The 24,092-nt window shown below is 36.5% G+C and overlaps 1 pseudogene; it reads left to right on the top strand.

Annotated features, from left to right (window-relative positions):
* Positions 1–12,071: 12,071 nt before the first annotated feature.
* On the top strand, positions 12,072–12,858 carry LOC109678090 (vacuolar-sorting protein SNF8 pseudogene; annotated as a pseudogene).
* Positions 12,859–24,092: the final 11,234 nt, after the last annotated feature.

Genomic DNA, 24,092 nt, shown 5'->3' with positions numbered 1-24,092 from the left:
CTAAATTAGAGAAGCTATTCAGGGGCACTTGGTGTTCATAACAACTGTCAACTTCATGGACATCTAATCACCATTGTCCAAATTATGCATAAGGCAATTTTCATCTGTGTTTACCTACAAATCCAAATGTTCACGCTTTCCATAGCATGTGGATAACAGAAACAGTTGCAAAAATGATAGCTTTTGCACAGAAAAGTAAAACAGATAGTGAAAACTGTTCTCTGAAAGGAAAAATGTTAGGTATTTATAGATTGTAGAGTGAATTTAATTGACTTTATTAATTTAATCTGAAGAAAAAAACAAACAAGTCTATGTCCAACATCAAGATAGAATTTATGTGGGGAAGATAAAATACAAAGAAAAGAAAACAGCAAATAACATCTGTGTGTGTGTGTATAAGTCACATAGTTTGTGTGGGGAGTTTTAACACAAATACTTTAAAGTATTTTTGTGTTATAGAGAATAGTTTTCCATTTGTGGAGATGTAAGCATAAGATTTTCTCTGGATCCTGCTTATTTTACTCTTTCTGTCACTTTTCCCTAATGACCTCTGATTATTTTATGTCCATGTAGCTCTGCCTACAGGGAAGATGATAATGTCTTTGTTAGTGCTTTAATCCCAATAAAATCCCCAGAAATTTTACTTGTTGCTACTTTTTAAATAATTATAAATTTATTTAGTGTGACCCAACATTTGGAAAAAGGACACAAATCTGGTAGGCTAATGAAAACAGATCTGTGAGTTCAAAAGCCTGAGAACTTAACTCAACCATTGTTTCTGAACTACAAATATATATCTGAATCTAACAAATTTTTATTAAAATTCCCATTGAGTTTTTTTGTTTTTAATTTTAAACAAAATGTAGATATTTAGTTATTTCTTAAGAAATCAAGATTCTCGTTTCTTTTGGGAAAACTGACCTGAAAACAACTGTCTGGTGCTTAGTGACTTGGTGGTGACTTAGTAACTTGAAAAATCCATGTGGATGATCTCTGTCAATGTCCTTTCTGCTGAGGACTGCTTACTTACCTTTAGGATCATGTTCTGCCCTTAGCCAAGAGTCTCTCACTTGCTTTACTGTGGAATTGACAATGTTTTAGAGGCTTCCTAGGTGATTTTGACACAATCAGACCAGTGTTTCTCAGGAAACATGCATTAAATCACATGGAGAACTTTTAAAATACTGGATCCTGATTCAGCTGAGATTCTGTATTTGAAAAACTCAAGTGATCCAGATGAGGCTGGATACTGAGCAGCATTTTAGATAGCAAGCTTGTAGCTCACCATACCTCTTTATAGAACCTCCAAAATCTTATAATTAGGAGTCACGCTCCAACAATTTCTCAGTGTCAGCAGAGACTTTGGAGGACATGTTTTCTACTACCTCTCCTAACTCAGAGTCCATAATCATTCACCCTAATCATCTTTTTTGCATCTAACTTGTACTATTTCTTCTTTCTAAATACTTCTGGTAAAACTTCCTTTCTGGTTAGAGAAAATGTTCTCCTTATAACTGAATAGCTGAACTCAATAGAGGTAAGTAACACCTTTGCAGCTTGGCTTGGAACTGAAAACAGCAGGTCTCCAATGGACAATCAGATTTGCACATCATTTCAGCCAGTAGCAGAATCACTCTCCCACATCACAGAGAAACCATCTTAAAGAAGAACATACATCAAAACTCCACCTTCCCTCCCATTATTAATCACAGAAGCAGTAAAAATTAGCATACTGAAACAGTGTTCATATTCTACAGATATAACATTTTCATTTTTTTTTTCTTTTCCTTTCCTACAGTTTTTTCTTCAATGCCAGAGAAAGTGGAGTTTAAAATAGAAAGGAAAGGATGGAATCTGAGATTCAGAACCTTCTTAACAAAAGGCTGGTCCACATGCACACATACGAACACACATTCTTGAAAGGCATGGCTTTAGCCAGGTATGGTGGAATGTCTTTAATCCCAGCTACTCAAAAGGCAGAGGCAGGAACATGGTAAATTTGAGGCCAACTGGGACAAAGGAAGTAAAAGCCTATCTCAAAATACAAACAGAAAGGCTGGTGACATGGCTCACTCTGTAAAAGCACTTGCCTAGCATGAGGAAGGCAAAAAGAATCATGGTTTTAGCACTACACTTCAGAGAAAATGTTTGACCTACTTAAGAAATTGTAGTTTTAAAATGAACACAATTAGGTCCTAGACACGGGAATGGGATGATGAGAATAGCACATTTAGCCGAAAAGTAACTGCCATTAAGTAGCGTGCGTTCATACAGAAAAAGAGAAGCATAGAAGTGAGAAAAATACAAAGCAATACCTTGGCCAGGCTTCTCAGTTTACCAATGACCTTGGTGACAGACATTTCATCTGTCTTTGGTCATTGGGAAGTCTTTTGACAGCATACTAATTGTAGTGATCAGTATAGCTACCATTCTTCAGCATGGGATCTCTTTTCTGGGAACTGTACAACTTTCTGTTCCATTATCCTTGAATCTGAAAACACTATTTAAATAGAAATTAATCATGGATACATAGATATTAGATTCCTTTTAAAATTTTTTAATTAGCTGAGTAGTTTCCTTTTATTCATATCATCTCATTATCCCTTTCAATTAAGTATTGTATTTGTGGCATCTTATTTCAATTTATTTTATTCATTCCTTCACTCATGTATCAGTCACACTTATTTATGGTTTCACCTGCATATTAAACTCTAAAAGGCAGAAATAAATAAAAGAAACTTCTTCAAGGGGTTTATTATCTAATCTATTTTTTCCAAGTTTGAGTTTTATTCTCAAACTTGCCTTTACTGATCTTATAATTGTATCCATTTTCAAAATATGTTTTTAATGCATATTTTAGGAAAGTAGAAATATTTGCAAAGAGTTACAAATCTCTCCAATTTGTTTGTAATCAGTTACAGGTATTAAAAATATAGCTTCTTATCTTCCACTGAGATTAACAATGAAAGGATACACCTGTCCATAAAACACGCTTTCCAAGAGAGACAGTATTCTTAGCTATCCCTTTTATAACAGACAGCTGTGTCATGGAAACAATGAAGCCTAAGCTACACAGCCCCTCTTTTTCAGTGTCTCCAGAGGAGTGCTATCAATGTGCTCACATGGCCAGATACATTTGTTTAATTTTCAAAATTTTCATTCTTAAACAAAAATTAATTAAATTGCTGTTTACATTATGGTTTTGCTTGCCACTCTTGTTCTAACTAGGAATTTAATGGCATAGACCTAGGCATTATGGGCAGGAAGGTAAGCTGCCCAACCTACAATTTGGAAAAAAAGTTGGGAAAGTTTCAATAAAGTAGGAAACTACAAACTCCTGAATCAAAACTCCATAAAAATACTAAATTTATTTTAGTAAAGCCCTGACCAAAAATGTAGATAAAATTAATGGAGACTATGACAAAAATAAGGAGAAATTAAAATAATTCTGACACTCAGATGTTAATTGTAATGAAAAATGATTTCAGATCACACCAAAGCAGTAACTCATGTAAAGAAAGAGGTACATTTTTAATACAATAATAGGCTTTTGTAATATTTCATAATCCAATTAATGAAGTGGAATGAATCATAATCATGTTGGAAAAATATTTAAATTTCTTCTTGACATGACATGAAATGCTGATAGGAGCAAGGATAGCATAAACTGTGTAAGACTAACATCAGGACTGCAGCTAAAAATTGGCTAATGACTAATGTCAACTCAAAGGGTGTCCAAGATTAAATACTGCAGAAGCAAATGTAAAGTGCTCGCAAATCCTACATCTTATATATGAAGGATACAGCAATTCACTCAAATTTTTTGATGCTTAATATTTTATTTAAAATTAGTGTGAGACAAATTCTTAAGAATTCTCCTTGCATCCTCAGACCTCATAATTCTATCTACTCAGGTTCTAACCAAAAAATTACAATTATAGTCTCAAATCATGAGAGTCTTAGCTGCTTAAATAAGCTGCTATTTTACAGGTAGAAATTCTGCTCCAGGAACTGTTTCATGAGGAGAAAATTAAACTCATTACTAAGCTTAGAGACCACTGTTACTGTGCCAATGGTGGCTCACTCCCTGGAAGGTGGTGAGAGAAACCTGAACAACCAGAAATTTCACTCTGATGTTTCAACACACACTACTTTCCCCACTTTCCACCATGAAACAGCTTCCCACTCCACAGGCTCAATTGTGCCCATATCAAACACTCATCCAGAGTCATTTGAAGGTTCTGACCTGTGCTGTGTTCTTCTGACATCACTCTGATGTGAATACATGATGTTTGCTGAACAACAACAAATTCTCCAACACCAATGGGTATCTCACATTTCAGTTCTGTTACAGCATGTGTTCAATGTGTATGGCACAAGTTCAGAAGTGAGTGCCACGAAACTAGCTACACAGCAGATGACAGTCCACAATGTGTTTGTTCTGCATGGTCACCATTCCCCATCCTGAAGTTATCCCTTAGTGGCACTGTGCTTCACATCACTAATATAAGTTCAGATATCACCTCTTAGGACTCAAACATAAGCAACCAAAGATGCTCGTACTGCTCAGGCCATTGCCCACCTCTGCAACCTTCCAGTTATTAAGTTCATGCCTTGCAACAATGTGCATTTCATTTCTGAACACACTGTCTAGGAATAGACCATAGAAAGTACCACTTATGCCAGAAAAGGCAACAATGTCAAACCTAAATACCTCCCCAATGTCACCCCTTCTGCTTCAACCCCAATGCAATGGACTGCTTTTGCAGTGAGTTGTATGATGTGGGGATACCTGTAAATTTAGGGATTTATAACAGCCCTAAGAAGCAAGGGACTGGTTACATGGCCCTGGATTTGTGACCCTGCTTCCAAACATTCATATGACTCTGGGCAGTCAGCTCAGCTCTGAGGAGACTGGAAGAGGTTAGAAACCCAAGAACTACAGCTGCTCCTTTGCAGGAACTGATGACTTCCTGTCATCCCTGCTCTCTGAGAAGACATGCGGCTCAAGTGGTGGTGAGCTGAACTGAGAGAGCACAGAATCTGGGCCCTGTCACCTGCAAGTAGTGTACAGGGTGTCAGGGTTCTACCCATCTACCCAAACTCACAACTGGGCCAAAGAAGACTTAATGCCATGGGGCGCCAGCAGTGACTAGGGGCCCAGACTCCAGAACTCTGCTGGGGAGGCCAGCCATCAAAGAAGTCTCTGGCCACTTCCAACCTCCTCATTCATGCTGGTCTTAGGCACTAGTTTCCAGTGTGAGTTATTTCATGACTATGAAGGGTACTGGATAGAGTGAAGGGTTTCCAACATTGTTTACATCTTTAGATTTTACATCAGTAGTTCCTTCATCAGTATGTAGAGTACTGTACAGAGTGAAGGCTTTCCCATATTTCTTACATTCGAGGTTTTTGTTTCCTGTATGAGTTCTTTCATTGTTCTTAAAGAGACTGGAATATGTAAATGCTTTCTCACATTTCCACATCCATAGCATCTCCCTAAATGTGATTTCTTGCATGTGTGCATAAGACACTGGAACATGTGGAGGCTTTTCCGTGTTGGCTACATCCATAAACTTTCTCTCCAGTGTGAATTTTCTTCAAGTTTCTTAAGATCACTGGGAGTTTAAAAGAAAAAGCACTCTACCTTGGTTACATCAATGTTTCTTTCTAGTGTGAGGTTTTTCATGTGCTTTAAGGAAACTCGGATATGTGAATGCTTTCCCATATTTCCCACATCCATAGGGTTTATCTGCAATGTGATTTCTGTCATGTGCTTGAAGTCAATCAGAACTAATGAAGGCTTTTCTGCATTGCTTATATCGTAGGATTTCACTCCAGAGTGATATCTTCCCTATGCCTGAAGTCATTTCAAAGGAATGGAGGCTTTCTGACATTGCTTGTATTCACAGGGTTTCTCTTCCGTGTCAGCTCTTTCATGTCTCTGAACATGACTGAACCGAGTTAAGGCTCTCCCAGAATGGTTGCTTCCATGGGGTTTATCTCCATTGTGCACGCTTCATGGATTAGAGGAGCCTTGGGATCAGTGCAGGTTTTGCAACAAGCCTTATGTACATAGCATTTACATGCTGTTAGTCTAGGAAGAGTTTCCTTCTTTACACTGTGCTGTGGAATCTGTTGAAAAGATCCTCCATATTGAATACTGTATATGTTCACACAATCTCTCTAACACATCCATTCTCATATTTCCTTTAGGATTACTGTAGTTTCTTCAGTAGTTTCTGTTTCCTCTGTTGTTCCTATATAGGACAGGCTCCTGCAAGTGTCCGGCACCACTTCTCTGTACAGTTTCTTTTGGGAAGGATCCAAAAGGCTCCACTCTTCTAGGGTGAAGTTCACAGCAACATCTTCATAGGTCAGCGGCTCAACTTCAGGCTTCCTGGATGACTTCAATTCTGCTCACAGCCCTGGTGTCTCATGCAGGTCACAGCAGGAGAGAGACTGCATCACACTCAGTTTCTTTAAGCAGTGCAGCATGATCCAGAAAATAGAGTTTACTCAAATGTAACAAAAACTTTAAAATGTACTTGAACTCACCAACAAAGAGCTGTTATACAGTATAGACTACTTAGTCAAATCTCTAAAGGAGAAAGTATTAGAAAAATGTGTCAAAAGTTAATAAAAATATTTTTTCTGAATTTTTGATGTTTATAATATTTGTGAGCATTCAGTCTTAATATGTTGCTACAGTTCTTCATGGTTTAAATAACTACTCATTTTTATGACTGATCTGAACTGTTAATTTTCTAGTCTGTGTTTTTAGAGACTCATCCTACTCCTGAACTGGTGTAATGTTCAGAATGCTCAAAACGGAATCTGCATTTGTTTTATTTTTCCTATTTTTTCACGTTAAACTGAGCTTATTAAAAACAAGAATGCAATGAGAATATAGAGATGTACAAAATACCACTTTTGCTTCAAAATGTGTGAGATGTTTTCAAAAGGGAAATTTCACAAAAACATCTGGATAAAATTATTTACTGTCATTTTAAGAAAAATTATAGAAAATTTTTCTGTGGGAAAAGACTTTGAAAATTGTCAATGATTGTTTTAAAAATTACTTTACAAAATATACAGAAAATCAAAATATGTTTAAATTTTTTAAGATACCAAACCTATAGCTCCTGAGAGCCTGTATATAGGATACTCAAAGGTGTCTCCCAGATCCATTCTTTCAGTGGGGCTTGGAAAGAAAAGAATAAATGTGTTTACTGGTTTCCATAAAGAAGAAAATGACAGGGTGTGGTGAATAGAGCACAGGGCAAAATGTGAGATGCAAAAGAAACTTCCTAAGAGTATGAATTAGGTATTCTACCTGAAGGACAAGAAGGGGGCAACCATGAAAATTAATTAATTAATTAAGTAAGTAATGATTTTTTAAAATCCAGGAAGTAATTCATGTGTAAAAAAGAGAAAGTGCAGTCATCCACAATATCTGGGCTCTCATGATTAATTCTCCTTTTTAGCATTATTTCTGCTTCCTTTCTTATCTAGGTTTAGTTAAGCAGATTTTATAATATTTCCTCTATCCAATCTAGTGTTTCCATGAAAGCTGTACCCGGTACATATCCAGTTTTCTGACCATCAGTGGACATTTAAATTAATTAAACTCAAAACACAAACATTAAAATCCTATATAAAATGAATTTCCACCCATATAACTTCATGTGTGTCTCAAGTTAATTATGAAGAAACAAAGTATGATGAGCTCTGACAACGAGTTGCATCACAAGCAAAGGAAGAGTCCTTGTTAGTGCTGTGACAAGTGCTTTTTGAAGAAATTTTAGTCTTGAGAGCTTGCCAAAACTCTCTTTGAAAAGTAATGCAGCAAACACAACAAGGGGATTAGACTTTGAGCACATGATAAAAGCGAGAGCGCAAAAGGGAGGGGTGAGGATAGGTAAGACACCTAAAAAATTGGCTAGCATTTGTTGCCCTTAACGCAGAGAAACTAAAGCAGGTACCTTAAAAGCAACTGAGGCCAATGGGAAAAGGGACCAGGAACTGGAGAAAAGGTTAGATCAAAAAGAATTAACCTAGAAGGTAACACACATGCACAGGAAATTAATGTGAGTCAACTCCCTGTATAGCTATCCTTATCTCAACCAGCAAAAACCCTTGTTCCTTCCTATTATTGCTTATACTCTCTCTACAACAAAATTAGAGATAAGGGCAAAATAGTTTCTGCCGGGTATTGAGGGGGAGGGGGGAGAGGGAAGGGGCAGAGTGGGTGGTAAGGGAGGGGGTGGAGGCAGGGGGGAGAAATGACCCAAGCCTTGTATGTACGTATGAATAATAAAACAGTAAAAAAAGAAAGAAAAGTAATGCAGCAATTCATCACCTTCATAATTGACAATATATTCTGTAAATGATTCATTTAAGGACAGACAAATAAAGGGTACCATTTTGGAAGGATGTAATAAATTTGAAAAACCAAAGAAATTTGAAGCAGAAAAATGCACTGTTAAGACAACAGTCTGTGCAAAGTCTTTTAATATTTGGCCCTTGGACAATAAATATGAGTGCTTCTGTAAGATAAAATAGCAAACACCCTTGAGCTCACAGCAGGCAACGATTAGCTTTTAAACAAATATAATATGAAGAATAATATAACTCAGTTAGACTGCATTAGAACTAAGAATTTCTGTTTACTGAAGGATATACCATGAAAATCATAAAAGAAACCAGAGGAGAGGAAGATATTTGCAATAGTTATACCTGATTAAGAACATGTATACAGATCAACAAAATAGGAAGGACAATTCTAAAAAATGGAAAATTCTTTAAATACTTACTTATATAACAAAAGGTACACATTTGGGATACATATATGTATATTTTATACATATATGTTTTATATATGTATATGTATATATACATGATGCTTAATCTTATTAGTAACTAAGAAACTGTAAGTCAGGGTTGGAGATATGGCTTGAGTTGTAAGTCACTTACACAGCAATCATAGGGTCCTTGTTCAAAACCCGGTGCTGTAAAAAACAAATATACATGGAAATGTTACAATGAAACACCCTGTATAGCTGTCTTAAACAAACAAAATTGTCTTTTTTTATTTAAAAAAAACCATAGAATAGGAAGGCAAATAGGTCCTGCCAGGGGGGTAAATACAATGGGAAGAGGGGGGATATAAGGAGTGCAAATACGGTGGAAATATTATGTACTCATATATGTAAATGGAAGCATGAGACCTGCCGAAACTATTCCAGGAGTGAGGGGTTAGAATAATGGAGGGGTGAATTCAACTATGATATATTGTAAGAACTTTTGTAAATGTCACATTATATCCCAGTACAACAATAATGAAAAATTAATTTAAAAAAATTTAAAAAAGGAAAGGAAAACAATTACAAAGCAAAATCACACTGTGATGTCACTAATGTGATGACTATACAACAATGGAATGAAAACAGACAAGAAAAACATTTGCTAAGAACATGGAGGACTTGGAAGGCTTGTTGTTTTGTTAATATCCTTAGGAAAACTGTGTCATGTACTCTGAAATGGCCACTTCCATTGTCAGTCTTGTTTACCAGAAAGTATGTACAAAAAATATTCATAGTAGTTGGATTTGTAACTAAAACATTAGAACAGAAGAAGTATAATACAATAAAATACATAACACCATGAGGAAGAATGAATAATTGCTGTACTCATGAGTTTGAGTCTCATAAACACAATGTTGAATGGATCAAGACAGACACACATAAATACTGAATAATCCATTATAAGAAAATTAAAAATATACATTTATTTCTTCTTTCCTATTTGATCAGTCCTATTTTTTATTTGAAGGTTTGTCTATCTTTTTAGTCACTTGAAAGAATGATATATTTATTTAATTTTGCTTTTGTTCTATTTAGTTAGCATTAACTTTACTGTAACTTTTTTTGTTTTTGTCTTTGTTTTTTGCAATGCTGGGTTTTGATCTCAGGACCTTACAGTTGCTAGGCAGGTGCTCTACCCCTCAAGCCACTCCACCAGTCCTTTGTTGTGTTGGGAATTTTTGTAATAGAGTCTCACTTTTTGCCTAGGCTGACCTCACACTTGAACTGTGATCCTCCTATTTCTGCACTTGAGTAGCTAGGATTACAGGTATGAGCCACAGGCATCCAGAAACATCTTCAGCTAACTTGTTTAGTTCACAATCAAACTTTTTTTCTTACATTATTATTTAAGGTAATATTTTCTTCAAGGTATTCTTTAGCTGATTTTTCTTTATTTAGATGAGTAACATTTTCAATATCATTAACATTTTAGTATTGTACTTTCAAAAATTTATCATAATTTCCTTTTTAGTATTGGTTATTCAGAATTATTTCTATTGTATTAGATTTTTATTTTCACATTGTCTTTTTGTTACCTATTTAACTGACTTTGCTCAGAAAATATTATTGCATTTTTCAAATAACAGATATTCATTGTGAGCCTTCTACAGTGCAGGTAAATGTCTTCATCTTACAGATATGCTAATGAGTAAACAAACAAAGTGCTTCTGCCTTCATAGAACTTCATTTGCTTGGTATTAATAATTCATCAAAACTATATTTGTTAAACATAAAGTATGTTCAGTTTTTATACTTGTTTCATATGCACTTATAAAGAGTATATATCACTAATTGTTGCTTCAGGGTTATAAAAATGTCTTATAAACCAAACTTGTTTTGTTTTTAGATATTGTCTACACTTCTACTATTTCTTGTGTGTTTGAAAGAAGTAAAGCATGAATACATGTTTAAAATTTTCCTCCAAAATTAATAAAATTTTCCACCAAAATTTTATTAATTTTAGTTTCAAATAATTTAGTAGCTTCCTGAGTTTATGGTTTTAAAGCTATTATGTTAATTTAAAATTAGTATACATATTTGAAACTTTTAGTTGGCATTCACTTGTATTTTTTTCTTTCCCGTTCTGTGTATTTGTCTTGAGATTTGTCTCTTATAAACAACTTACAACAAACCTTTTAAAAATCCATTTTGATGACCCACATTTTTTTCCTTATTGTTGTACTGAGTGGGGATATTTTGGGGCATTTACAAAGTTTCTTACGATGTATAAACTATATCATACTTAAATTCACCCCTTCCACTGCTCCCCTTTATTCTCGCTTCTCTGATTCATGGAACAGTTTCAACATGTATCATTTACATTTACATGCATTTACATGCATGTGTATACGTTTTTTCCCTGTATTCACTCTCCTACCCTCTTTCTAGCCACCTTCCCCTTCTATTGGTGCCAACCCTTCCCCCGGGCAGGACCTGTTCTGCCCTCCTGTTCTCCCATTTTGCAGAAGAGAAAAGAGAAAAAGAAAAACATGACATTTTTCCTAGTTTAAGATAAAGGTAGCTACATGGGGAGTTTCCTTGTACATTTCTATGTATATATGTGTTATAACCCCAATGGTTTGTCTCCTCTAATTGTCTACATTCTGCCTTAGTCCCTTCCTTAAAGAGGTTTCAGCTGGTTTAAGATTTATATATTCATTCTTACATAGAGAGAATTTGATGATCCATTTTTAAAACTTACTCTGTGTGTATTTATTGCATTTAGTGCTAAATATGAACTTCTATTTTGCTATGCATATTTTAAAGTTTTCGTGCCAGTTTACATTGAGTGTTGCTGCTTTCTTTTTGCTTATGTTATTACATTTTTTATTTGTGTCTTGGCAGTTATATAAAATGTTTCTGTTTCTTAATAATATTTCCTCTAATTTCATCTCATCTATTTCACAGACTGCAATGCTTACACATTAATTATACTCCTTGGCAATAAATCCTTTGCCACTATTTAAGAAGCTAGAGAGACATTCAGCTGACCAAACTAAACTTTGTGGTGCTGAGGATCAAACACAGAGCCTTAAGTATGTTAGGCAAAGGCTCTGCCATGAGCTACATACCAGCTCCAAGCTCTTATCAGAACTGAATTCTTCTTGAGAGCTACCAATTTGCGATCTGTGGACTCCAGTTGACTTCTAAGGTTTCTTCCAGCTCTGATCTCCTTACCTCTCAACTCCTGAGGCTCTTGAGGCCAAGTATAAGTAGAGAGGGACAGTCTTGGCTGAGGACCAGCTAGCCCAGATGTCAAAGCAGCTGGACATGTTCAAGACCAACCTAGAGGAGTTTGCCAGCAGCACAAGCAGGAGATCCGGAAGAATCCCGAGTTCCGGGTACAGTTCCAGGACATGTGTGCGACCACTGGAGTGGATCCTCTGGCCTCTGAAAAAGGATTTTGGTCTGAGATGCTGGGCGTAGGGGACTTCTATTATGAGCTGGGTGTCCAGATTATCGAAGTATGCCTAGCCCTGACGCACCGGAATGGAGATTTGATAACTCTGGAGGAACTACATCAACAAGTGTTGAAAGGAAGGGGCAAGTTTGCGCAGGATGTCAGCCAAGATGACCTGATTAGGGCCATCAAGAAACTGAAGGCCCTGGGCACTGGCTTTGGCATCATCCCCGTGGGCGGCACTTACCTCATTCAGTCTGTTCCAGCCGAGCTCAATATGGACCACACCGTGGTGCTGCAGCTGGCAGAGAAAAACGGGTCCGTGACTGTCAGTGAAATCAAAGCCAGTCTTAAGTGGGAGACCGAGCGAGCACGGCAAGTGCTGGAACACCTGCTGAAGGAAGGGCTGGCCTGGCTGGATTTGCAGGCCCCGGGGGAGACCCACTACTGGCTGCCAGCTCTTTCCACAGACCTCTACTCCCAGGAAATTACTGCTGAGGAAGCCAGACAAGCACTCCCCTGAGTGTGGAGGATGCACAGCAGGCCAGAAGAGGGAGAAACCCGTCCAATAAACCTGAACAATACTGTTTATAAAAGTAAAGTTCCACGTTTTCTTAAAAAAAAAAAAAAAGAAGTCAGAAGATTCTACTTTAGAATTTTATGCTTTCAGAAAGTTTCATTCTTCCCACAAGTTTAAGGAACCATCTTTTCAACTTCAGAAGTTTTGATTTTAGTGTAAATATAAAGAGGAATGATGGAAAGTCACAGGTTTCACAAAACAAACAACATTCTTCCAGCTGTGAAGAAAGTCATAATCTAAGACAAAATGCCTATGGACAAAATAAATATCTTTATATTTGTCAAAATTATAGAAGTGGATTTATTACTGACTATGGTACATAACATAGCCCTTTCAAAAGATAAATCAAATCCCTAGGTGTTCTTTATGTAGTCTTTTAGTGGTAGTGTATATATATATATATATATATATATATATATATATACATACATACACAAAACCTACACTCAAAGAGGGGCCTGCTATTTCTTGTTTTAAAATAAATCTGAAAACTATTTGGGATTTTCAGTGTATATATTTTCACCTCTAGAATAATGCCTCAGAAGGAAGAATCAAAAATAACAAAGAACAAGTGACAGCCACAGTTGATTCTCTTAAGAGAGAAATAAAATGAAGGTATTTTATTTCCCAATATACTAGATATTTGAAATTATATATGTTAGACTTAGGGCTATCCCTAAAAAAATTCTACATTATGATTTTTTCTGTATCTATTGTTTTTGAAACACACCATATTTGAGAAGCACTGGCATGAGTATCCAGAGACGTAATTATTGGTATTTTACAAATTATGATAATAGACTTTTGCAGCAAGTTAGACCAAATAAGCAAGTAATTTGAATTTTTTATTACTCCACCCCAGGTAATACAAAATCTTTGTTAATTTAAAAACATAAATCTAATAACAGTTATAGTTAAGAAAACTCATGGCAGAGCATCTCAAAATGTATTATAAAATTCAATTATTAAGTGTATTTTATTTAAACAAAGAGCATCTTTAGAATTACAACTTTTTATTTATCTTAAATCATGAAAACTTTTCTACATGTTTAATGTGAACAAAAACTTGAAATAATTCAAAATTATCTTCATAATTTAAAGACACAAAATTGCTTAACTGCTGTATATTCTCTCTGAATATGAATGTGATTCATAATAATTGTTATAAATTTTCTTGTTTTCCCTAAAAACAATCAAGGAATATTTATTAAAATAAAAACCATTTAATTATTTTTGCCAAACTCACTGAGAATCTCATAGAGCTTTATTAGCTGTCTAATATCATCTTACCCAAAACAGCATTGTTAATTACTTCATAATTACTGTGTCGCACACACCTCAACTGGGTCCTCTCAGTTTCTTTCCTTTTGATTGAATGAGGTAATGAGTTTTAATGAAATTTCCATACATGCATATACTGTGCTTTGATCATATTCTCCTCCTCTGTTACCCTTTCTTATCCTTCCTTTTCCCCTTTTTACTTTCATATCCTTTTGTTCCCCCTTAGATCCCACATATGTGACAAAACATGAGACAGTTGTCTTTTTGAGTCTGGTTTATTTAACTTAACACGACAATCTCCAGTTCCATCCCTTTTCCTGAGAATGACATAACATCATTCATTTTTAGCTCCATAAACTCCACTGTGTACATTTCCCACATCTCCTTTATCCATTCATTCACTGATGGGTTGCCTAGACTGTAACCTGGCTATTACAAATAGTGTAGTCATAAATATTGTAATGCTAACTTTGATTCTTGTGTGTATATACCCAGATATGGTATAGCTGGATCACAGGAAAGCCCTATTTTTTAAATTTTAAGGAAGTCATGCACTGATTTTCATGATGACTAAACTAACTTACATGCCCACCAACAGCGTTCAATGGTTCCTTCTCCCGTGCCAAATCCTTGCCAACCATTGACCCCCTCATCACTGCTCCCCTGGCTGCCACAGCCATTCTGACTAGAGTTTTGCTTTGCATTTCCCTGATGGCTAAGGACATTTAATATTTTTTCATAAATTTAGGCCCATTTGTACTTCTTCATTTGAAATTCTTCCAATATGCCCATTTATTGATTGGATTTATTTATTGCCCTTTTCATGTTTTATTGGCTATTTATACATTCTGGGCATTAACTTCCTGATGGATGGATAGCTGGCAAAGATTTTCTTTAGACTGTCTTTTCACTTTGCTAATTGTTTCCTTTGTTGTGCAGAGTCTTTCTAATTTAATTCAGTCCCATTTGTCAATTCTTACTATTATTTCTTTTTTTATTTGAAAATTTAGTGACTTTATTTTTACAAAAGTAATAAATATACCTAGTTTAAAATGTCAAATAGCACTATCAGATTTATGGAGAAAAGGAGTAGCAACCATTCCCCACTCCCATCACTGCCTGGTGTCTCTAATACGGAAGCCATGTGTCAAGTGCCATTCTTCATGGTACTTAGGCTGTTTTCCTTAGAAGACTGGAAAAATAGTTACTTTCAATAACCATACCACTATGAAAAGTGAAATATAAAAAAAAGTCGCCTGCTTCAAGAAAAATAGAGTATTTAAAGAAAAGCAATTTTTTAAAATCATTTCAAGCTCACAAGTTGTAGGAACAGTATATAGAACTCATGTCTATCCTTCATAGAGAGATCCCATTAGTGTCACTTATTGTTCCAGTAATGCTCCTGATGGCCAAGAATCCCATCCAAGTTGTGCATAGCAGCTGTCTGTTCCATTTTTCCAGTTTCTTCCAATGTGGGGCTTGCTATTATTTCTTGAGCTAATGGAATTAGATTCAGAAAGTCCTAATGCCAAGGTATTGGCCTGTTTCCCCAGTGTTTTCCTCTTGTAGCTTCAGAGTTTCAGATCTTAAATTAAGGTTTGTAATCTATTTTGAGTTGATATTTATACTGAGTGACAGATAGGGACCTAGTTTCAGTCTTTTACAGAAGATATTCAGATTTCTCTTCACCACGTGTTAAAGAAATTATCTTTTTTCCAATGTATGTTTTTGGAACCTTCGCCAAGGGTCAGATGAATATGGTTGTGTGGGTCTTACGCTCTATTAATTGGCCTATGTGTCTGTTTTTGTGCCATTACTATGCTGTTTTGTAACTGTGGATCTGTAATATAGTTTGAAATCAGGTATTCTGATACCTCCAGCATTGCTGTGTTTGCTCAGAATTGTTTTGCTTATTCAGGGTTTTTTGTATTTCCATATGAAATCTATAACGTTTTAATTTCTATGGAGAATGTCATTCAGATTTTAATGAGAATTGTACTTAATCAAATCACTTTGGTAATATGGTCATTTTGATCCATGAACATGGGAGGTCTTTCCATTGTATTCCACAATTTCATTTTTCACTGTTTTATAATTTCCCTTGTAGAAGTCTTTCATTACTTTAGCTAAGTTTATGCTTCGGTTCTTGATTTCATTTTTTTAAAGATATTGTGGGTGAGGTTGTTTTTTTCACCTCTTTTTCAGCAAGTTCTTTGTTGGTGTACAGAAAGGAAATGATTTTTGTGTATTGATTTTTATCTTGTTACTTTGATGAAAGTGTTTGTCAGATGTTAGTCTTTTGGTGGAATCTTTAAGTGTAGGATCAGATCATCCGCAAATAGGAATAACTGGACTTCTTCCTTTCCTATTCATATAATTTTTGTTTCTCTCTCTTGCCTATTGCTCTGGCTAAGATTTAAAGCAGCATCTTGAATAGGAGTGGTAAGAGTAGTAGACACACTTGTCTCATTACCAATAGAGGAAAAGTTTCTGTTTTTCTTTTTCTCTATTCAATATTGTGTTGGATATTGGTTCTTCTTATTCTGGTGAGATGTAGTTCTACTATTCATAGCTTCTTCAGCGCTTTTACAATTTAGGGATGTTGACATTTATCAAAAACATTTTCTGCATCTATTTAAATAGTCATGAGATTTTTGTCCTGGATTACTTAACTGTACAATATTATGTTTATTGATTTGTATGTGTTGAAAATTCCTTGAATCTGTAATATGAAAGCAACTTGATTTCATCTAAGATCCCCTTAACATGTTGTTAAATTTGGCTTTGCAAGGACTTTATGAAGATTTTTTTTTGTCTGTTCAAGGGAATTGGCTTAGAATTTAGATTTCTTGTTTTTGTGTGCTTATCCATTTTTGGTATCAGGGAGATAGTGACTATGAAGCATGAGTTTCTTTCCCTTTCTATTTTGTGGGATAGTTTGAGAAATACTGGTATTATTTCTTCTTTATGGTCTGGTAGAACTCAGCAGTGAATCCATCCAGTCCTAGATTTTGCATTGTTGGGAAATTTTTACTACTGCTTTAATGTCATATATCTATTTAGATTTTCTATATCTTGTAATATCTGTCATGAAATCTATCCATTTTTCTAGGCTTTCCACATTATCGGTGTATAATTTTTCTTTACTTTGTTTTTTTGTTTATTTATTCATATGTGCATACATTGTTTGGGCCATGTCTCCCCCTTGACCTCTACCTCGTCCCTCTCCCCCCCCCACTCCCCTTGCTTCCAGGCAGAACCTGTTCTGCCCTCTTCTCCAATTTTGCTAAAGAGAAGACATAAGCAATTTTGATCACCCTGAGCTCTTAGACTTTGATTTTAAGTATGTTGAGTTCCTTGTAGTTTTTATTTGATATCAGTGAGTGTGCTTTCAGGTACTGGAGTGAAGTCCTAGTCACTAGAGATTTGCATTTGGGATTATTTGGGATTTTCTCTCTTGACCTTGGTGGAAAACACCCATAATTCATGGCAGAAAGAGATCTTACATGTGTTATGTTGTAGCTACTCTTGTAGTTGTCCAACATCATTTATAAAATCAGATATGAAAATTTGACCATTTAGACAGACACGTTTATTTTTTCTTGATACTTGCCTTGGCTTATTATTGACAAGAGCATATAAAGTAATGGTAGAATATAGCATGAGTAATATTAAATAAAATTCTTTTTCATGACAATTAACACACATGAGAATTTGTGCTCTGCAGATGTGAATGTTTTATCCACTGAGCTCCTAGGGGTCTTAAAGGTAAATTCTGATTCAACGTGCAGAATGTGGACAACTATGAGGTACTAAAGGACTTGAACTGAAGAATTAGAAACTCAAAAATGACTTTTAAGGTACACGGTTTGTGTGAAATGAAAACTTTTCCACATAGAGTTATCCATTCCTTTATACATATATACCCTCAGAGTTTGGGGGAAGTGTAAGCTTATTGAACCAGAACATGATATTTTTAATAGTAACTCTATTATTGAAAACTATGTGAGGATTCCTACTGAACTTAGAGAATCTGAGTTTTATGCACAAATCAAATATGTTTTGTAGACTGAGAATTATAATTAATTTTTGTTAGGGAAGCAAACTTTTATGAAGAATTAAAAAGGGGCTAGAAATGTAGATATACATAATGTATGTTGGATTATAGTACGTTGTATGAATGCTGTGACTGTCACAATATCACTTTGTATAATTAAATTATGCAAATATTTTTAAAAATGAATTAAAAAGTACATCAACTTTCTCTTTTCATGAAAAGTTCAGCTAATATGAGTGTCAAGGTAAATATTAGAATAACTAAAGTGGAAGTTTGATTATATAAATAAGGTTCAATTGTGATAAGTATGGGAGTAAATGAGTTCCTGAGATTTTCAGTACACACAAAGATAAATAATTATGGAACTGTAAAATCTAATGATTCTTTATGGAAAGTATGAGACTTTAGCTACCAATAAGGAATGTTAATAGCTAAGGTAGAAAATATTCAGTTAATGGGAAACAGTGAAAGTAAATAATATATGGATATGTTAAAAAAAAAAAAAAAGATGTGATGGCAAATGACCAGATTAATGTGCTAATTGACAGGGAGGAGAGGAATTATTGCATACAAGTTATTGTGAATAAGTTAGTATAGTGATTTCTGGCCAGTTTATCAAAGATATTCAATGTTAGGTTGAGGGCTGTGGGCATCGTTGTAGAGATTAGGTTTATTGAACAATTTCATTGAAGAATGGCATAGTGAAAGGAATAACTTCAAAAATCTATATCATAAAGCTGTGAATATGGCTCAAGCTTGTAATCCTAACTACTTGGGAGGTTGTTATCCACAGGATCATCTTTGAGGCCAGTAGAGGTACGGGGCAGTTCATGAGGCCCCCATCTCAACCTGTGGATAGGCACCACACCAGTAGTCCCAGCAATAGTGGGAGCCTTGAAATAGTAGGGTTGTGTTTCAGGCCATCCAGGGCAAAAAGCAAGACCCTATTTCAGAAATAACCAGAGCAGATAGGCCTAGAGGCTGGACTCAATTGGTAGAGAACTTGCCTAGCAAGCAAAAAGCCAGAGTTCAAATTCTAAACATTATCTATAAAATCTACATCATAAATATAAATGCCACAAGTCAGAGTGGAAGGACTCTAAGCAGAGAAACCATTCAGAGCCTAGACTGCATGGTAGGCATGAAACCAATAAGAACCTATATAAGTATCTTAGAAAAAATGCAAAATAAGATACTAATTCAGGGAGTATAATTCTATAAATAGTACTAATGGGACTGAGGATTATAGAGGCATGAATACAAAGGGAGGATGATGAAGAAGGAATTGATAGAATGCTAAGGGTAGCCCAAACAAATCAACATTACAAATGGAGTATTTTATGAATGGTTCTATATGTAACTAAAGTACTGAATGAAATGTAACCAACAGAATATTTATTAACAAAATATAGATAAGTGTCAGGTGTCAATGTAAAATAACAACTTTATTTTACAGCAATAACTTAAAAAGAAAAAATCTTCTTACTTTTCTACAGCATCTTAATGAGGCTCTCAGAAAGCATACCATGGTGGACTCAGAGTCACAGGTGAGAGAGGTTCTCCTCAAAGATAAATTTCTAACAGTCAGCCCCAGATATTCATAAAAAATTCAGACTGTGGCTGAAGGGAAAAGTCACTGAACCAAGTAATACAGCTAGCCATGTCTGTATTTATGGCTATGTCTGTATGTCCGGGACCTTACTAACAGGAGAGAAAAAGATAAGAGACACCATGGCCTCATTGTTGCTCTCAGAGAGGGGCCCCACCAGGCCTGTATCCTGAACTTGCTACCGTGGTGGACAGGAGGGGCACTTCTGCAGAGAATGCTTAAAGTGGGACAGCCCAGGAGACAGCCCTGCCCCCATCCGGGACCCTGCCCTCTGCAAGGGTAACCACTGGAGGTCTAAGTGCCCCCATCACCAGATGGAAGACGAGGTGCCACCTTCCTATGGATTGATGGGTCCAAGCCTCCTGGCCACACTCCACTTCTTGGCATCAATGTTGAGGAGCCATAATGGCAGAAAAACAAAAGGCCATTTTCCTCCTAGACAGTGGAGCCTGTTTCTCTGTTTTACCTTTTCCTCCTGGTCCCCGGTCCAATGACAAAAGTTATCATTAAGGGCAAATATGTCTAGCCCCTAGAGCACTAGTTTACCTGGCCTCTGGACTGCTCTTGGGGAGACCTCCTCTTCTGTCACTTTTTCCCCATAGTACCAGTGTCCCTGCTGGGACGGGATTTACTATCTCAATTAAAGGCTCAAATTCTCCTCCCCCCAGGCAGCTATCTCTACTGCCCCCTCCTTCAGGAACAAAGAGATTCCACAGTGTGGACTGGTGAGATGAGTGTAGGGTGAGCCAGGATGGCCCTTCCTATTCAAATAAAACTCAAAATCCCTCACAGTTTCCACACCTAAAACAATATCCCCTCAAGCCTGAGGGATGATGAGGTCTTATGCCTATTCCTAAAAACAATAAGGGCTACTAATTAGTTGCTCCAGCTCCTACAATAAATTTAAAATTCTTATAAAAGTTAATTTTAAAATACAAATTACAAAGTAAACAACTGGAAAGGATATGGATAGGTAATAAATGTATTTTTTGAGACGTTAAAGGAAAAAAGATTTTTTTGGGGATGAGAAGGGATTTTTTTAAAAAAGGGTTTATCCTAAAGATTGTTTCAAATAGGAGGGATAAAAACAAGACATCAAAGGGTTTAGTATGTTATATAAAGATCTAAGTAAGTTTTAAAAGTGCATAATAAGAAACTTCAGTGTGTGATAAAGTTAAAGTTGAATTTAATCTAAGAGTTGCCTAAAAGATTTTTAGGGTCATGTCAAACTAAAATCAAATCCTCTATGTCTATAAAATAACAAGGTTATCTTAATATTGTTCTGCTCTGAGTAACATCTACAAAAAAACATTACAGAGAAAGATTTTATCAAAGAAATTATTTGTGTTTTCTGCCGATCTTGTCAAGTTTTTAAGTACTATTAAATCAGAGTTCATTTATGTATTTCTCTATGTGTCTTAAATGACCATCTTGTAATACTGTTATGTTATACTTTATCTAAATATGGTACAAACATTTAAAAAGTTAAAAGTGTCAATTTATATAAAATAATGAGCTAAAGCTCTCTTTCATCCAAGAGTGTTACATTTAAATCCTGACAGTCCCTGCCTCCCACAGGTCACCTACCTAGGTGTGGCCTTAAAGGGACAGACTCACTCCCTGAGTCATAAATGCATCAACCCAATCTTCTGTTTCCCAACCCCCATACCATAAGACAGCTTACAGCTTTCCTGGCAGTTATAGGATTTTGCAGACTCTAGATCCCTAGGTATGTAGTCCCTGAGCAGACACCTTTTTATGCTCCTCGTAATATTCCTATTTGGGTCTTAGATAATGTATGGCCACCCATTTCTCTCTCTGTAGTTGGAGGACTCTTGAAATTGTCTAGGGAAGAACATTTCACAGTGATTCTCCTGGCCAATGCCCATCCTAATGCCTATGTTCTTGCTCTCCTATTCTTAAGCTTCCTCCCTTGTGTCACACTGCATGTCTGCTATTGCTAATCAAAAATGTAACCAGTTGTACCTCCAGGGATACCAACCTCTCCAAAACCGACCTGAAATCTACTGAGAAGGCCCCATCCAGGACACCACAGGAGCCTGAGGATCCTGTCCCATACAACGCCCCCTGCCAGGAGGAAGCAGTTAAAGAGATCAATGCTTCGCCCCAATTCCTGATTCTCAGCCCCTACCCTCATCATTATTAAAGAAAAAATGGGGGAATGATAGCACAATAATGTAGCCATTTTGTGAATCAGCCAAAATGGCAGCCCCACCCTTAAACAAATTCCCGTGCTCTAAGACAGCACCACCCCTACCAGAGACTATTGCGCATGTGCTAACCTCCTTACTCTCCCCCTTCTATAAAAGCCACTGCTTGCCCAGGCTTGGGGCTGCACCATCTTTTCCCCGGCCAGCCTGGCAGTTTGGGCCTGCCATTAAACTTTGCTCTATGGACGTGAGTTTTCTCGTGAGCTTTCTTTGGGAGCAGCGTTTTTCCTAACAACCTCCACTCTCGGGCCATGCAAACCATGAAGGAAGTGTGAGAGATCTGAATGTCTGTTTGCTGTGGATATGGATGGAGGGGTCCAGAGACTTAGCCAGCTTTGGAGCATCAGGGAAGGTCATGAAGTTGTGTTTCCACCCTTTGGGTGACACCAGGGAGTGCCCCAGCCAAAACACCTTTTTTGACTTGAAGACAAACTTTCCTTTCCATCAGCTGTTTTCGGACCTCCTCTTAAGCAGGTCAGACCTTGAAAGAGAGAGAGTTAGAGTCTGAGGAGAGGAAAAAAGAAAAAAGCCTTGGTGCCCTGAAGTCAGGTTCCACACATGTAGCATTGGCAGTGCAGTATAATCTCCTGACTGGTGTCTGAGTTCCCTCAGATTGCCTTCCTTACAGCTATAATGGGCTTAGAGCTTTTCCTCAGTTTTCCAAGAGAGAAACCCTTTAACAAGACAGAGAGAAAGAAAGAAAAGGCCGACCAAAGAGTTCCACAATAGCTAGGCCATGATGAGGAAGGTCTGTCCTGGAAAATAGACTCCACTGGAGTGCTGGACGTTCATGGTCACATTCCTAGGCAGCCTTTCTGAGTTTGACACAACCTATACCAACCTCAGGTGATGACTGGTCACTTTGTGCATTGCCAAATATGATGCATGGATGACACGTGCAGGAACTTCAGGTTCAGGGTTCTTGAGCCAGCTCTGAGAATGAAAGCACAGGTGGACTCCAACAGCAGAGGTTGGAAAGATTTTATTTGTAGAAAAAAGAGAAAGACTGCATAGTGGAGAATGCAGTGGGAACTGGAAACTGGTGATCTCATGAGTCAGGTTGGGGATTGGGTTTTTATAGCCATTTTTGGCATTGCCTGGGGACACAGATGTCTCTCAGGTGCAGACAGAGGTTTCCTGGGAAGAAGAGGTGTCCTTGACCACTTATCACCTTTTGGGACCGCCTGTAGTCCATCCTTCAACTTCATCTAAACTGTTTAATAGTGTAAAATAGTGAAAAACTTTTACTTTCATAAAATAAAGTCCCCTCTCTGTGAAACATACATGTTTTAATTCAAGTAACATCATAAAAATCATGAGCATAGCTAAGCATTGGTCATTATTCCAATACAGCAAATACATTTTCAATGAATTCATTTTTATTTTTTAAATTTATTGTTATTATTGTTGTACTGGGGGTACATTGTGACATTTACAAAAGTTTCCACAAAATATGATAGTTGAATTCACCCTCTCCTCCCATTCCTGGAATAGTTTTAATAGGTCTCATTTTTCCATTTACATACATATGTACATAATATCTCCACCATATTCACACTTATTCACACACATGCCACAAAACAGGGAAAGGCAGAACAGCTGCATCTCCTAAGCTGTGTTCAGAGAAGCAGGAATGCAGGTTTCTCCTGTTACAATGTCATGCCTCTCCCCATAGCTCCACCTGTTTACCACTATAAAAGATCCCTGAGCTAGGAAAAGTGGCTTTTGGCTTTGGCTTTTGAACTTTTTGCTTTGGGGGGCTTTTTGCCTTTGAATATGGGGAAGCAGCTTTTACTTTGGGCCTTTTAGTATGGGAAGCTTTGGAAGGGAAAAGAATTATTGAAGGGAAAAATTGCTGAAGGGAAAAGAATCGTTGAAGGGAAAATGCTACAGGGAAAAGGGAAAAATTTCTGAAGGGAAAAGAATTGTTAAAGGGAAAATGCTAAAGAGTGGTTGTTAGAAAGTCTGCACTAAGAACTTTAACATAGGCTTCAGAAAGCAAAGCTGAGAAAGAACTTCATACATGGGCCTTAGGAAAGCTAAAGCTAAAGAAAAGCCAAAGAGAAC

Source organism: Castor canadensis, chromosome 2 (genome assembly GCF_047511655.1).
Source record: "Castor canadensis chromosome 2, mCasCan1.hap1v2, whole genome shotgun sequence".
Lineage (NCBI taxonomy): Eukaryota > Metazoa > Chordata > Mammalia > Rodentia > Castoridae > Castor > Castor canadensis.
This window is presented reverse-complemented; position numbering and strand designations above follow the sequence as displayed.